Source organism: Typopeltis vanoorti, chromosome 23, assembly GCF_054136105.1.
Source record: "Typopeltis vanoorti isolate ZY-2024b chromosome 23, IOZ_Tvanoo_1.0, whole genome shotgun sequence".
In the NCBI taxonomy this organism is placed as follows: Eukaryota; Metazoa; Arthropoda; class Arachnida; order Uropygi; family Thelyphonidae; genus Typopeltis; species Typopeltis vanoorti.
The window spans coordinates 74366323-74383115 of NC_143571.1; the positions used below are offsets into that span (position 1 = coordinate 74366323).

The following is a 16793-nucleotide window of genomic DNA, read 5'->3' on the forward strand; positions in this document are numbered from 1 at the left end:
TGCCATTCACGTAGCAGTGAACGTGAACCCACCAGTGACATACTCTTAGGATGAAAGACAATTAGCAATTCTATGCAATTAGCAAATCAACTACTGCACTCTGTTTCATCTGCTAGTGACCTCGTCTCCTCACAATGCACTGTTTTCGCCACAGTAATTTAGAGACCTTTTTAGTAGTATAACTGTGAAACAGAGAATATATCAGAAGAAAATTTAATAAAGGAGTTGATGAAAATCTAATTCATGATTGCAGTCTATTCATCTAGCTATGTCACGTGGTTAAAAAAAATTCTTTCCAGCATGTTTCCGTATATACATACATACATACAAGGCCCGCCTTTCCTAATTGGGTTGTGGAGGCAACAGCTGAAAGAGAAACTTCCAATGGTCACGATCCTCTGCCACCAAGCTCAGCTGTTCTGGTGGGATTCCCAAACGTGTCCATCCAAGGTTTTGGATATAATCTATCCAGCGAGTCCTTGGCTTTCCACGTGGCCTCCCACCCTCTGGCTTGGTAAAGAGGGCCTGCTGAGGGAGCCTCTCTTGTGGCATTCTGACCAAGTGTCCGTATCAACGTAACTGTGATCTCTCAACACGGAGAAGCAGCGGTTGAGTATTGAGGGTTTCCCGAATTGCAGAGCGTCTGACTCTGTCGAGTCTTGTCAGCCCCGCAACCCCTCCAAGGAACCTCATTTCAGCCGCTTGGATTCGTGTCCGCATTCTTTCGGTCGTTACCCAACTCTCATGACCATAGGTGAGGATGGGGACATTGACTGTATTAAAGACAGCCAGCTTTGCCTTCTGGCTCAACTCCCGCTTCAATACTACCAAACGGCCAAGCTCCCGCAATATTGAGCTTGCTAAGCCAATTCGAGTATCTAGCTCTACGTCCCATTTTCCCTCATTCGTGAATATGGACCCAAGGTATTTAAACTTCTCCACCTGCCACATTGGGACTCCACATACATGTAAAGTGCACTGGGATGGTTTTCTTGAGACCACAAATGTTTCGGTTTTGGCCACACCGATCTTCATTCCGGCATCTGCACAAACCTGGATACAAAACTATCCAGGGTCCGCTGGAGGTCATCTGTGGAAGATATAAGCAGAACTAGGTCATCTGCAAAAAAAAGCGGACGTCCAATGCTACATCTTCCAATTCTGACACACTCACTGCCTCGGCTGTGCCTACCAATCCAGTCCATAAATATTATGAAAAGGAGGGGTGACAGAACACACCCTTGGCGGAAGCCAGTGGAGACTGTGAAAGGTTCAGACTTTGTGCTGTTTACTATGACACAAAATTCTGGGCATTCATACAGGGACTTGATGGCAGCTAATAGTTGGCCATCCACTCCATAGTCCTGTACTACTTGCCAAAGCTTATCCCGAGGAACCTGGTCATATGCCTTCTCCAAGTCCACAAAACATGTGTAGACATTCTTGGAATATTCCCAAGATTTCTCAAAGACTTGCCTTAAAGTGAAGATTTGGTCAGTTGTGCTTCTACCAGGACGAAAGCCACATTGTTTTTCCTGGAACTTTGACTCAACTATGCTCCTGCACCGTCTTTCCAAGCACCTAGCATACACTTTCCCAGGCAGGCTGAGCAGAGAGATGCCACGATGGTTACTGCAATCCTTCTGGTCTCCCTTCTTGAACACTGGTATTATTATGCCTGTCTGCTATTGCTTTGGTGCTCGCCCAGATATCCAAGCAGCCCGACACACTCAAGTCAGCCAGAGAACACCGTCTCGATTTAAGGCTTTTAGCATTTCGGGCCGAATTTAATTCGCCAGCAGCCTTGCCCGATTTTAGCGATTTTATTGCTAAATGGACCTCTTCTGCTGTGAGACTAGTCATTGCCCTGATCTGCACCTCTTGGATGTCCACAACTGCTGAGCCACCCGGATTAAGAAGGCTCTCAAAGTATTCCCTCCATCTGTGGAGGATATCCTTCTCACCATCAGAGGTCTTAATTGCCCTTGCTGTGCACGATTTCCTCTCTCGAAGGCGGCGGATGGTCTGCCAGAATACTTTGTTTGCATTTGCATAAGATGAGTCTAATCTGTCTCCAAAGGATTCCCAAGCCTTCTGCTTTGCTGTCTTTACTGCCTCAGCTGCAGCTTTTCATGCCTCAGCATACCGCAAACGCATCTCAGGTGACCTGACCCTAAGCCATGTTAGGTAGGACTCCTTTTTTGCCCAGACAGTTTTTTGGACTTCTTGGTTCCACCAAGGTGTCCTTTTCTCACTGCCCATTGCCACGCAGAGCCGCTTTCTGCCACAGCATGAGAGTGCAGAGGCAGTGACTGCTGTTCTGAACAGCTTCCACTCCTTCTCAACACCTGCAGTGTGCTTGGAAATCCTTTGGAGAAAGATTAGACTCATCTTTCTCCAAAGAGGAAAATAGGTCTGCTGAGACTATAAAGAAGTCAATCAGAGACCTTTGTTCTAGTGTATCCCTGTACCAGGTATACTTATGGAATTCTCAGTGCTGGAAGAAGGTATTCATTATGGACAAGCTGTTAGTACAGCAGAAGTCCAATAATTTCAACTCATTCACATTAAGGTCTGGGGCGCCGTTCCTCCCAACCACACCCCTCCATTGAAGTCATCCTTTAGCAGGACTGATTCCATGTCTGCCACCCTGTCAGAAGCAGCATCCACTTCCTCTATGTTTCCGTATATCAAGGAGAATTTTTCATTGATTAATTGTACCTTAATTTTAAATGAACGAAATGTTTGACGTCTTGAGATAGTTATTATAGGCAATAAAGAGATCTAATAATAAATGATAACACAACATATGCTTATTATTAACAACAACAGCAACTCGGCAACACAAACAACAACCCTACTTTGAACAAAAACGAAGTATGTAGGAATATATCCCACTCGTCATTATCAATTCAGCATTTCTACATGCTCCGCAATAAAATTAGTCTCATTACTTTATTATTAAGCGTAATACTATTGTTTTTTTTTTATTGTTCATCTTTTTTTTTTCTTCTCCTTCTTAAGGTTTGCTCTTTCTTTCTTTCTTTCTTCGAATTAAGATGAATAAAATTAAGGCACGAGAGAGGAAGAATTTGCAGTGAAATTTAATAAATAGAAAATATTAGTAATAAAATAAAGGATCGATTAGTGACTATGTTTTCCAAATTCCTCAGACTCTGCTTATCAGTTTACTTATTAACGTAGTAACGTTCGTTCATATTTCAAGAATTTGGAAATTCTTGACTTGTATGGCTAAGAGTAGCAGAACACCCAGCGGGTGCACGTCCATCGTGTCGCGTATTGATATCTGTCATTGCTCTGACAACTTTATGGATTTTTATGAAATTTAGTATTAAAATTCATTACAAAAATATACCTTCGGTTTTTCAGTTTTTCCAAAAACACATGTAATTAACAGATATAACACACTGGCGCCTCATAGACTTAGTTGATTCTACCGTAATCCCAAATAACTACATTTCTCATGTTATGCATTCACAGCGCCTCCTTAATCGTAGTCCGTAGGACATCGACATATTTCCCCATCGGTTAGTAAGAGTTGAATTCGAATCCCATCCAGAACGCAAGGAACCTTATAAATCCTCATCAACCGAAGTAGAGTTAATCAGCAGACATAACATGATGTACACAACATAATATACCTCACTGTCTTATAGCTTTGGCTGTAATTACAAGCAAACTTAATTTATGACCAAGCTCCACCCATATGTCCATGTGCTATATGTCACGAAAAAAAAAAAAAAAAAAAAAAAAATATATATATATATATACAGGGTGTTCGGGATAAATTTGACAGTTTCGTAAGGAAAAAGAAAATCTTCTTTGTATCTATTAAATTTAATGAATTGACAAAAAAACATTACAGGCAGAGTTAATTACAATACTATCAACAAGATTTACTCAAAATAACCACCATTAGCATCGATCACAGCTTCAATTCTGCTTCGGAACCTCGAACAAGCTGATGCTACAGTCTCCCTGGGAAGGGCCGCAAAAACTGTTTTAATTTTATCCATTAACTGGGCTTTTGTATTACTGGAAGTGCGATTGGTGTCTTTTTCAACTGCGCCCCATACAAAATAATCCATGGGGTTAAGGTCTGGGGAGTTTGGAGGCCAAACATTTGGACTGGTGAAGTCGTAGAAATTTTCAGACAACCATTTTTGACTTTTCCCAGAGGTGTGGCAAGGGGCCGAATCCTGCTGCCATACATACGGCCTACCATTGGCTACCCTTGTTATCCAGGGCTTGACTACAGTTAGCAACTCCACGAACAAAGCCCGAATTCCAATGCCAGGGTTCTTCAACACCTGTTCCTGCAGATTTGCGAGGAATTCTGCTGTACGAACGCAATCAGATCGTCTGCTAGGGATCTTTCTTCTTGCTACATTCTCGTAGTCACCATTGCAAGTCTCTAGTTCATGCCTGATTGTTTTTACTGTATTCAGGGAGCATTGGGCAGCAGTCGTAATATCCTTATTTTGATGGCGGGCACGAATCATCATGATACAAGTTATTCTCTTCCATGATTCAGGTGGGTTCCAGCTATCCATCCTTTCTGACATCTTGTATATGAATGAAGAAGGGTCCAAACTTTTAAATGAAGAGAAGTGTGTGTTAATACATGTAACTTACGGAAAAATATAATTAATTATAAATATGTCAAATTTATCCCGAACACCCTGTATATATATATATATATTAGAGTTACCAAGTAATTTTATAAATAAACTTGGTTATTTTACTCCTAATCCCAAGTAAGCAAACAGTTAAGTTTGCGCTTGAACGTAGTTCAAGTCTAAAGGTGGTGCAACACCAGGGCAACTCATTGTAAAGGTGGGTAAAGCTCTGATCACTATTCTTAGTATTTTCCATAATGTAAAGCACATCTCACTAAGAAAGATGTATACTGCAATACATTATGGGTGGGGTCACTACCCAGACCGGTTTCAACCTTTTGAATAAGTAAAGCCATCTCTAAAAATTCGGACGATCCCTAGACCACTCAATAGTGGGCAAAAGACCGTCCATCTCAGCGTTGGCTCCACTCAGTGATGGCCTTCAACACCCACCACCACCACCACCACCACCGAGCAGAACCGCTCATATTCCGAAGAAAAGCATTCACCGACAAATTGCTCCCCTAAGGCAAAAACCTTAAGAAAGCGAACTCATATTAGCAATCTCACCGATTTCAACCTTTTTTGAGGTCTCCTCAGTGAGTAGCTAGACCCTAAATACCAAGGTTTTTGTAATACAGAGCGTTATCAACTTTACCTATACAAGTTGCTACAAGGTCTTTTTTTGAATAAGAATCTCTGGAGGAGATATAGATGTAAAAAAGTTTTTTTTTTACCTTGGGAATGATGTATATTATATTAGGGTTACCAAGTAATTTTATAAATAAACTTGGTTATTTTACTCCTAATCCCAAGTACATTATGGAAAATACTAAGAATAGTGATCAGAGCTTTACTCACCTTTACAATGAGTTGCCCTGGTGTTGCACCACCTTTAGACTTGAGCTACGTTCAGGCGCAAACTTAACTGTTTGCTTACTTGGGATTAGGAGTAAAATAACCAAGTTTATTTATAAAATTACTTGGTAACCCTAATATAATATACATTATTTCCAAGGTAAAAAAAAAAAAAAAAAAAATATATATATATATATATATATATATATATATATATATATATATATATATAACATTGAAATGTATTATCAGATAACCAAAATATTCTTTAGAATGCGAATAACCTTAATAAGAGGATGTTTGTTTTTCTTTTCTTTTTTTCCATGTGCAGGTGACTTAGCCGGTCTTATATGGTGGTAGCAAGGTTCCACTCCACCTACTGGAAAAAACAGGCAAATAGGCAAAAAGAACATATCCTGTTAGAAGACGTAACGTATTGGCTTCATATCCTTACCAGCTGTAATTAATGGAAAACAAAAAAATAAAATAAAATAATAATAATTCTAACTCGGTATTTAATTTCCATCTATCTATAACGGTGATTCGTTTTTTCTAAACGAATAATTTCAAGAAAAGCTCAATCCGCATTGTCTGAAACTTTACTAATAAGTTAAATTAAACGCTGTAGTTATATATTTTCATCATTATATACTTTAATTACATTTCGAATTATTGTCTACAGTTTGATACTAAACTGTCTATATAAAAATAACAGCTGGTGAGGATACGAAGCCAATACGTTACGTCTGCTAACTGGATATTTGAATTTTTTCAAACGTGGCTCGATAAATAATAATAAATATTCCACATATCAAATGCTATCTCTCTCTAGCTTATCGTTTATGTGCAGAGACGGTTAAAAAAGTATAGCTTCTCATTGATTATTAGTTGCAAAATGTGCCTGAAACAAAATAAATAAATGAATAACTTATTAGCTTGCCGTTCACTAGTTTTAAAAATTATGACCTTTGACCGATCTGATATCCTAAAATTTTGTTTCTATGATTATGTTTATAGCTAGTTTTATGTATTTTTAAAGACCGCTGTTTTGCTGAACAGTGTTTGAAAGAATTCTCAAGGTGAATGGGTTTTATCAGAAACGCCAACGGCTTTGTAACGAGTTTCCTCCTCAGCATTTTACGTAAATATTACGTCAGAAGAATAAGGATAACAAGACCATGGAAAATCGAACCACAAAGAGATGAAAGAAAAAGGGAAGAAAATCTTTTAAACTCTAGTTTTAAAACATTCTAAAGTTTCAACGACAAGTCTTACTTTGTCGTTGAAGAAAATCTAATTGAATTAACTTCAGGAAACCTACATAATAAAACAATCCATGAAATTGATAATGACGATGTCTTAGATTTTGAGCTATTGGAATTTCATATACCTGTAAGCCACAAATGAACTCCGATGATGCATCAAGCCCTTGATCAAGTAAACGCAGTTATTCATTAACACGTCTCTCAGAAAGATCAATGAATATTCCATACAACACGTCATAAAGTTTCGGAATGACTAATATTACAGGTAGTATATTTCCTGAATAGGAGATCCGCTTGTAGGTTCCGAGAAATGCTCACTTAATTCCGAAGTTGCGAGCTGGAGTCGTTATATATGCATACTACTGAACTGAGTAAGCGAACGGATACCTGTCTGATAGGCCAAAATATTACATCTCGCTCGACTGTTCTTGTTTTGGAACTATGAACGAAGCAAGTAAGGTTATAAAGCCAGTGTGTTTGTTTATCCATTACGTACGTTTTATGTTCCAAAGACGAGTTACAGAAGAAATTTGAAAGATGGAACATGTGATATAGAAATGTGGGTTACAAATACACCAAGAAGAATCAGACCATGGTTTTAAATCGCGAAAAAAATTTACAAGTTTAGGAACTCAATGCGTAAGTCTTGAAGAGTAGCAAAAACTTCAAATATTTGAGTGAGAGGAAAAGACCAAGTGAGAGACCACAGAAAAGGCAGAATAATGAGATGAGAAAATATTTAGAAAAAAAAAAAAGAAAAGAAAGAAATCTGGGCTGGAAGAGTGTTTACAAAGAAAAAATTTGGAAGATCAGAAAGAATTGGAGAGGTGTGATTCACCTGACTTCACTGTTTCTGTTAGAGCAGTTGTTGATAAAAAGAATGGGTCTGTTCTTCTTGCCAGTTTTATTTGATTTATGGGATGAAAAAACGAGTTTCCAGGAGGAAGATCATAGCTCATTTGATATCCACTGAGCAATGAAGGCTTTTGACTTTTGACTTTTTTTTTTCATCCTATAAACAACTCCAGATAAATCCACTAATGCCTTTTGTTTCCCCAAAGGGAGTAGATGTTTAACCCCTGACTACGTTTTGAAGATCTATGGCCAATTAGTCTCAGTGCTTCACCACCACTGGACCAAGACTATCAATTATCTAAAGACAAGCAAAAAAGAGAGTATGTTGGGGACCACAACAGCATGTTGTGGTCCCCAACCCTAACATTATATATTATTGTCTGAAATAGCGTGAGCTCTATGGTCATCCATTTGTTCAAGTTGCAGGATTAAATCTTTACTCGTCCATGTCTAAGATCGACTAACTCTGGTACTGGCGAAAAAAAAGGCGTAGAAAAGTTCCTCTAGCCAGCACCATGAGAGGAATAAAAGATCGAGACCATCTTGCTTTAGTAAACTATTTTTTCAGAGTACTTTTTTAGGTCTATATGCGCTTTTATTTCATTTTTTAAGTTATCATTATTAATTACTAAAGTTGAATAAAGTACATATAACTAGCGATTCCCTTATAAATAACAGTATACATTTTATCATAAATATTCAAATATTCTAACACCTATTTATCACCTCAAGAAAATAAGGCAATGCTGTTTTAGTTTTAGTTTTAACTCTGTTGGTAGGTAGGATACCACCTGCCTACCAACAGAGGTTGGTAGGCAGGTGGTATCCACTTCAGACCGCTACCAAAGCAGAATGTATTGCTATGCCATTCTACATCAAAGGCAACATTCCTAACCTTAAGTAGTATGCATATGTATGTACTCATGTGCTCTACAGTTGATTTGGTGAGTTACATGATTAAAAAAAAAACACGTTTCTTTCATGTAGAAGAAAAATCCTATATGTTGCACCTAAGCTTAATGGTCTTACTTCTGCAGACCTAATGTTATATATATGTATGACATTAGATCATATATAGATGATCACAAGTTGCCTTCTGGTAACCTGTGATGAGCAGAAACTCGGAATTTCTCATACATTCTACCATTACGTACAATGCAACATTAAATGCCATCTACATGATGGATACATTAGTTATTAGGACCGGTCAGTTAATTAATCCTGAAGGAATTTGATGTAATCCAGTACGAAATGTAGATATGTAAAAATATAAAAAAAAAAAAATAAAACTTCATCTGTTGCTTATTAGTGCAGAGAAGATATTCGAGGAATTTTTAATATATTATTATTATTATTATGTAACACCTCCAGGGAGTCCAAAGACTCTTCGAGGGAGGGCAACTACTCAACAACTCTCAACCAACTACAGCTAACTGCAACTGCACCAACGCCATCTAACTGCTACCACCACCAATAGTATTTCCACAGACAATCACAAACATCCATGCACACGGCAGCATTCGAATCCTCAGCTTTTGCTTGGAGAGTGGATACACTATCACTTGGAGTATGGGTACATTATATACTATTAAAGATTTATGGAATGCCAGAATTAGTTAAACTATGAAAAAATCCATTAAAGTCTTTTGTACTCCAGATTGAAATAGGTGGAGTTCTTTTAACTCCGAGTAAGATTTTTTTGCGTGAAATCTTTAAGTGCTATCTCCATGCTTACTTGTCACCAATAGTTTGTTTCATAGCTGCGAATGAGTTTTAAGATTTCGAGGAAGAGTACTGAGATAACCTACCACCAACTAACATGTCTCCTAATCACTAACAATATTATAGTCTGCAAGTAATGCGAATTTCACCGTTGTTTTTCTGAGTTGCAGGGTTGAAAACTAGGATTTCTGAGAGAAAAAAAATAATCAGAATTATCCTATAATTTCTTTCTCCTGGCAGTCTAGCATTATGGTACCAGAGGCCTTGCCACAAGGTTCTATAGTCACATGCACACAGTAGATCACTAAGTCAGAACTGGTTTATTCAAATGCTTACTGAATACTTTGATGTATAACTCTCCAAACTCTATGAACAAACATCGGTTTTGTTGTACTCCATTTTTAGAAATAGTTTGAAATAATTTTTGTCAAAGAACAAGATGGAATCGAGCTGATTGGCCGACTTTTGATTTCTTTTCGAATGAAAACACTTATAGTGAAATATAGTAAAAATTTAATAAAATCCATGGCCGTTGGAGGATTTTTATTTAAATCACCCCTTAGCTATTTAGTGAAATCGTTAATTTCCAGGGATGACCTAGATCAGGGAGGAAACGTCCGGCCTGCTGACCGTATAAGGCCCTCGAAATCATTTGGTCTGGCCCTGCCAAGGAAAGTCCATTACGGGATAGACAGGACACATACAAGTACATGACCGGACAGACACGTATACTTCTCGTCGGCTGCCGCGGCAGCCATGGAGAAGACCTCGAGAGTCGATTGCAAGAACGTTGGATATGTTTCAAATCCAAGATGCAGGATTAGAACAGCGATCAAAGCAAAATAATCGCGTCGCTGGCGACACCCACCCATTGGATAGTTATTAAAACTTTAGTATGACATACTACAAATGGCGACTACAAAGAAAAGTTGATTCGGAGTGTCGATATTTCCAAGAGAAATGGACAAATGATTATTTTTTTGTTGAAGTCAAAGGCAAACCTGTGTGCCTAGTTTGTGGCAATGCGTTAGCAGTAATGAAAAACGCCAATCCGGAGCGTCATTACAGCTCAAAACATGATAAACTCAATGAATTGGGAAGCCAAATGCGTCTGGATAAAATTAATGCTCTTCAGCAGAGTTTGGAATCACAACAAGCTGCTTTCACTAGGCCTCGTTGTGACAGAGACAACGTTATTCAGACGAGTTATGTAGTGAGCGAGCTAATCGCAAAGAACCCGAGGCCTCATGTAGAGGAGAGTTTGCGAAAGAGTGCATAGTGGCTGCTGCGCAGTTGTTAGCACCAGACAAAGTAAAATGGTTTCAGAGTGTTAGTTTGTCTCGGAGAACCATCTCAGATCAGATTACTGACTTAGCACAAGATATTGAAAAAACATTGAAGGATTCTGCAGGCGATTTCCAATTTTTCTCTCTGCCATGTGATGAGACAACGGACATAACAAATACTGCTTAACTGGCAGTTTTCGTTCGTGGGATAACTGCAGAGTTTGACACACGAGAGGAACTGCTGTCACTGGAAGCCATAAATGGCACTACGAGAGGTAAGGATTTGTTTGAGAGACTTGTTTTATCAATGAAAAAAACTTGAGTTAACATTTGAAAAGTTATGTGGCCTTACTACAGATGGAGCTCCAGCCATGATTGGCTCGCAAAAAGTGTTAATTGCATTTGTCAAGAAAGAACTGAACTGATGTCAACAATAGTGTAGCATAAATTTTGTCAAAAGCAGATTGTTTAACAGTCGCCAGTTTAAGGAGTTACTGAATGATCTAAGTACGGTGATCTTGTTTATCATTGTGAGGTGTGGTGCTGTGTTGTGGGTACATGCTCATGAGGTTTTTTCAGGAACTCAATGATAGCAAGTGGTTGTGTGTTCTGGCGTTCGTGGTGAACATTACCAAGTACCTCTCAGAGCTGAACATCAAGCTGCAGGGCCCCAACTAGCGTCTCGGCTCCCTGCTTTCAAATGTGAAATCCTTTGAAGCTAAATTAAGGCTGTGGAAAGTGCAACTCGAAAAGAATAACACGGTGCATTTCCTCACTCTGGAAGGACAAAAGCCTTCTACGACACTTCAATATGCTGGTGAATGTGAGAAACTAATTGAGGCATTTAATGAAAGATACAAGGACGTGAAAAGTAAACAAATGGAATTGAACATCATTGCATTCAATGTGGAACCAACTGAATGTGCCTGATAACCTACAACACGAAATCATTCAGCTGCAAAGCGATGATGAGCTGAAAGCTACGTACAACAATCTCCCACTGTTTGAGTTCTATAAACGTTACATAAACAATGATGAATTTCTCACTTTGAGGAGACATGCATTGAAATATGCATCTGTGTTCGGAACAAATTACTGCTGCGTGGAGTTCTTTTCAAACCTCACCATTGCAAAGAGTCGACTGCGCTCCAGACTGACCGTCGCAAAAGCAGTTGCGAGTAGCAACATCATCGATACCAGCTAACGTCACACGCCTCACCAAAGAGAAGCAGTTCCAGCCATCACATTAGAGGTGTGTTAATTAAATGTTTGACCAAATATAGCAGGCTAATTTTTAAGCTGATCATTTTCTATGGCCCGCGAATGATGTTATAAATATCCAAATGGCCCTTGGCAGAAAAAAAGGTTCCCTACCTCTGGTTTAGCTCATCTTTATTTGTAAAGCTTTTATGAAGATTCTTATAAAGAACCTTTATAAAGATGAAATTGGAATATGTCTCTTTTCATAGGAAGGCGAAACACTCCAAAACATGTTATTTTAAGATTATTCTTAAGGGGGGGGGGGGAATGAAATTAAATTTTCTGGAATTTATTGCTAACAGAATGCGAAATCGATATTCCCAAATCAATTTTACTATAACCTAGTCTCGAATTTCGTTACAATGAAGAAACTTCATTATTTTTCTTATTTATTTATTTATTATTATTATTTTTTTTTAAATTTAAAATGAAAACAAACAATTTTATGTGGAGATGGCAGAATTTTTCCTTCTCGGAAACTGGTTTGTCATGTCACAAAATAGGCTAACTGAGCCAATGGACACACACAATTGACAAACATAAACAGACCATGGAAACAAAAATGATTCATCCAATGTCGTCGGATATGATGCCCGCAACCTGCGTGGTTACGTGCAGGCATCTGCTTACGTTAAAAGCTTGGTAGATAAAGAAATACTATCTTCGTAAACGCTGACAAACATCTCTTTCCCCCCCCCCCCTTCATTTCTTGTTACCACCACCGATGTCTCTTCCTAATGCTCTTTCGAATAATTTTTAAATACTCATTTTAAAAGTCCATCGTGTTTACAGCATAACTTATCCGATACCTAATTCTAATAATCAGAATAATATTGAAAAGTAAGAATATTTATTTTTAAAGCGTTATATAAATACTTCAAGAAGAGAGCTAGTGTCAGAAATATACAATACTACTGTCATCAGAGGAGACCTGGTGCGAGAAATATACGATACTACTGCCATCTGGTGCTGCACGTGAACCCTATATCTTAACAAAACGACTTTGTTCTTGAGCCATGTCTTCACAAGACTGTTTCGAAATTGCTAATTTTTACAGTCATGTAGAATTATGATTTATTACATCATTAATTTGTATTTATTAGCTAAATTAAATTTATTATGCATTTCTGCTGAAATGTCCTGTTCCCCTCAGTCCTCAGTTTTTTTTCCCCAAAGTTGGTGAGTTAGCCGATCTCATACGGAGGTAGCAGGGTTTTTTCTCCCGGAAACTCGGGTTTTTCATCCCGCATACATACAAATCGGCCCTTCAGAACACACGCAATTTACAGACAAAAATTACTAGTTGTGGTGGTGTTGGAGGTGGGCGGTAGATGGCGTTGATTCGTAGTAGAGGTAAGGTGTAGAGATAGTTGAAGATGTCCTCCCGCGATGAGTCTTCGGACTCCTTGGAGGTATCAGGAATAATAATAATAATAATAATAATAATAATAATAATAAAAGTTGAATAAGGCTTAAACGGTCTCCCCTACTCTCTTATAAAAGCACGTCTGCTGTTTTTTTTTTTTTTACTATTCTATTGCAGCTAAATCACGTATCATTATTAAAATTAACATTATAAGATGAAATAAATCTGCTAAAGACTTTTATTCCCCAAAGGGAGTAGGCGAAGCCATTTTACCTTCTAAAAAATCCTTTTAATCCCTCCTGGCACTTGCCGAGTTGCGTGATATGATATGTAAATTCCATGCATTTGGTGTTTACAACTCACCCCAGCAGTGAATTTTAGACTTAACATTTTTTTTTCTCATATATTGCTTCCTCATGACACAGAATGCATTCTTTGAAAGTTTTGCATTTAGATCACTGGATAGCGTTCCCCAAGGTCTGAAATAGGAGTACTTTAATTTGGATTACCCTGTACATAAGAAACATGAACAATCTATTAATACATTCTAACACCTATTTATCCCTAGACCAAGATCACACAGGGAATACACATAATAAAACTAATGACTTGATCAAAAAGTTGCCTAATTGGCCAGAAGAATTTAAAAAATCGTTATCATCGAAACATCAATTATTCCCTAGAATTTATGGAACACCCTGAAATACACAAAAAAGATATTCCGTTATGGGCAACTGTAGATGGGAGAGATTCCCCTACCTCAAACTTGACAAAGTATCTATCCAAACTGGAAATCTAAAGAATAACTTATATTTTACAAAAAAATGTAAAAAAAAAATTAAATATAGAGCCTTCAAAACATCTTGTTAAGTTTAGATGTAGTCAGTCTTTTCATCAATATACCTAGGAATGAAACAGTGGATCTGCTTGGAAGCCTTTTCCCACCAGGCGCACTTAGACTATTCAAACATTGTATGGGAAACGTGTTTTCATATTTCAGGACAAATATTGGGTACAAAAAAGGACTTGCTATGTATTCTCCCCATCTCCAGCCTTAGAAAACCTATTTATGAAAAAATTCGAAAAAAAAAATCAGCTAACACCTTGTATTTCTTTATAGGGAGTAGGCGAGACCGTTTTAGCCCTATCTAACTTTTGGAGACTGAGTGGGCAGTTCAATCTCCACTTGTAGCCAATCAGAGATAGCTGACCCAAGGCTATCACTAATTAAGCAGCACGCAGTGAAAAGAAGGCTAACATGTTCCGCCATCTCGTGGTACCTAACCCTAACGCAATATATATATATTTTTTAATGTCTGAAAATAGCGTGGGTTCTACGGTCGATTTTCTTGAATTTACAGGACGAAAAACCGAGATTTCGGGAGAAAAAAACCGTTGCCTGTGCCAGAGATCGACTAACTCTAGTTGAAAAAAGGCTTAGAAAAAGTTCCTGGAACTTTTTCTAAGCCTTTTTTCGACCGGTGACTAGATTTCGATTCGGCGACTAGAATCAAACTCGTGAGTTACACGGAAGAAACCAAGCATTTCGTTATGACAGGAACAATGGATGACTTAATTAATTTCAAAGATTATCTGAACAGCTTGCATTCCAATATAAAATTCACTCTTGAACTGTAAGACATCCAGTTCAAGATATCCTTGTTGAAATAAACGAAGAAGAAAAAAGATAATCCTTTTCAGTATGCAAAAACCTTTCAGTATACATGCCGCCTCACAGAATCATCCTTAAAAGATAGGCATGATTAAAACATTACGAGATAGAGCATGCAATGTTTCAAGTACGTCAGTTAGCAGGAAAACGAAGAACCGTGCTACTTGAGCAGGACCTCATTCTCAATGGTTATGAACCCAAGACTACACCTCCTGTGGTTCCTTTACTTAATCAAGATTTTAAGAATGTAATCATGCTATTTTACATCAAGAATATTACAGACAAAGTGGCTATGTTGCTCCGTGATTACAACATTAAAGTGTCTTTTTTACCAATATATAAAATCTACAGGTTCTTATAACCACCCCAAATCTCCGCATCATCCCATGAGGCGTTTATGAGATTCATTGCTCTTGTGGCATTTGTTATGTAGGCCAGACGGGAAGGTCGCGGGGGATCTGCATGTACGAACGAAAAGAGGGCGAGGAAAGTATAAATCAGACAGAAATCATAAAGACAGCTTAAATCACGTTTATCAACCCATGCAACTATCACAGTCCATCTAGAAGTTTGGCAACAAACAAAAATGCCTTATATTTAAATTAAGGGGTTATTAAATCCCACATTATTTCAAAGACGAATAAGAAACTCAAAGATAGGAATCAAAGAGTTTCATGCCGAATATAGCAAAACTATAAAAGTTTCGGCGGACTGTAGAGTAAGCTAAAGCAAATGGTTCAACACTAGGGTAACTCGTTGCAAAGGTAGGTAAAGTTCTGATCACTATTCTTGGTATTACCCATAATGTAAAACACATCTCCTAGGAGATGTTTGATGTTATACATTATGGTGGAAGGCCTACCTAGACCGGTTTCGACCTTTATTGAGGTCTCATCAGTGAGTAGGTTGACCAGGTAATACCGAGGTTATAGCGAAGAGAACCTTCGATACAGTCCGCCGAAAGTTTATAATTTTGCTATATTCGGCATGAAACTCTTTGATTCCTATCTTTGAGTTTCTTATTCGGCTTTAATGTGGGATTTAATATCCCCTTAATTTAAATAATGTTACATCGCCGAAGTGAAGCCTATTAGGTCTTTATTTAAGAAATGCCTTATGTTTATTATTGTTTTACAAGAAACTTGAAGGAAGCCTCACAGATGCTAAGGATTCCCACACAGTGTAACAAAAACCAAGGCTTAATCGTATACCAAGTTTAGTATGTTTTTTATTAAAAATATAATCTGCCGCGGACGTATGATACAACACCCGTGATACTACAGAACGTGACAGCAACAAGCAGTGTTCCAATAACATCTAATATGTAATTAATTGTTTCTAGTCTTTTTTGTGTATTATCTTTGCCACTACCCCTAAGGATGTAACTCTGACGACTTACGAAACTGAAGCTTTCCACAAAACTGCTAAGACCACAGAAACTTATGTTTTCACTTAGAATGATGACTTTATTCACGCAATTGAAATACAGACCAAACAAGATATTATTCAACCAACAATTTGATTGGTGATACGGAGCAATTCAGATTCTGCCCAAGAATCTAAGAATAGTCTGTCAGGGCATTGTAAAATACGGTTCCAAGCAATGCTTTTTTTTTTTTTTTTTTTTTGTCGATCATACGTAGATAACTCCTTTATGTTTAATTTTTGTAAATGTTTGGATATCTTCTTTGAAATTGCACCAAGTGCACCGCTAATAATTGGGATGACTTTGGAAGCCACAACTGGCTAACTTCGATTGTCAGATCTCGATATTTAGCGATTTATTCCAGTTCTTTGTTGTTGATGTTGTTATCAGCGCATACTGCGATATCAATAATCCAGACTTGTCGATGTTCAATAACTGTAATG

The 16793-nt window shown here is 37.9% G+C and overlaps 1 long non-coding RNA gene across 1 annotated transcript in view; it reads left to right on the forward strand.

The window, feature by feature from the left end:
* Nucleotides 1-5936, forward strand: part of LOC150093982 (uncharacterized) — a 109450-nt gene extending 103514 nt beyond the window's left edge. The window contains exon 3 of the long non-coding RNA XR_016550324.1: nucleotides 5830-5936. This is a non-coding gene — a long non-coding RNA (uncharacterized LOC150093982). The remainder of the gene's footprint in view (nucleotides 1-5829) is intronic.
* Nucleotides 5937-16793: the final 10857 nt, after the last annotated feature.